Source organism: Limulus polyphemus, unplaced genomic scaffold (assembly GCF_000517525.1).
Source record: "Limulus polyphemus unplaced genomic scaffold, Limulus_polyphemus-2.1.2 Scaffold1198, whole genome shotgun sequence".
NCBI lineage: Eukaryota > Metazoa > Arthropoda > Merostomata > Xiphosura > Limulidae > Limulus > Limulus polyphemus.
This window is the reverse complement of record NW_013666808.1, coordinates 169,495-170,505: the sequence shown is the minus strand read 5'-3', so window position 1 is coordinate 170,505 and position 1,011 is coordinate 169,495. Positions and strand designations below refer to the sequence as shown.

General features: G+C 37.5%; 1 protein-coding gene across 1 annotated transcript in view; it reads left to right on the top strand.

The window, feature by feature from the left end:
* Positions 1 to 594: 594 nt before the first annotated feature.
* Positions 595 to 1,011, top strand: part of LOC106462567 (L-threonine ammonia-lyase-like) — a 23,030-nt gene continuing 22,613 nt past the window's right edge. The window contains exon 1 of the mRNA XM_013922503.2: positions 595 to 614. The gene's annotated coding sequence lies outside the window, so the exon portion shown is untranslated. The remainder of the gene's footprint in view (positions 615 to 1,011) is intronic.

The window sequence follows — 1,011 nt, the reverse complement described above, 5'->3', positions numbered from 1 at the left end:
TGAGGTTCCGCGAAAAGAATATATACCGGAAATTATCAAAATAGTATCTGTATGGTCATTAATAGTAAAGCCACAGTAAATAACATATTACACTCTATGACTCTTAAATTTCTGTAAAACATTAAACTAAAAACATAAAGTTAGTTATCTTTATAAGCAGGTTCGTGCACAGCAAATTAAATTTCATTATTATTGGCGGGACACGTTTAACTCACACGTACTATATATACATATAAACACCTACGAACATCATATACACAGAAATAAGCAACATTACACCCACCAAAATGACCAAGTCTGTATGCATAGAGTTATGGGGGGGGGCGACTCTGACCCCCCCCTGTGCATACCCCTATTTAAACTCGTTTTAAGCAAATTGGCAATTGTATTAACAGCTGTTCAACAATATCACCTTTCTTACGCAACAATGGGCATTTAACATTATTGAGGACACTTTCCTATCTTAGGACACACCTACAAGTTGTGTCGTTGGATTTGTTCAGCAATTATAGGCAAGGTCCCTTCAAGCCAATCAGAAGACGAGAATTCTAAATTACAAGCCAAGCTGGTGGTTCTAAGACGTTTATTTCGTCACCGCAGCGTTTAGGAAAGAGGTAAGAAACTTGAGTAAGTGTTGCTTGTAACCGTTACTGTTAATAGTTTGTTGAAAGTGACTAAAAATTATAAGATTGTACAATCACACTATATATATATACATACATGTTAATTAATGTGTTGTATTACTGAATTTTTGCTGCTAGGCGTGGACTTTATTTCTGAAAACTTCTGCAACCTAATTTCAGCGGCCTCGGCTTACAGTAGGCTTACAGGCGATTTTTTGTCTTTGAACAGGCCCGCCAAGTGGGGCAAAGGGGGCAACTGCCCAGGGGCCCGGAAGAATTAAACCTGGTTATGCCGTAGAGCATCTTTAGGCTATATCTTCATTTAGTGATAAAACCATAGTTTTTAGCTTTTCTTTGTACGTAAACGCTTGATACATTAAGAACGACT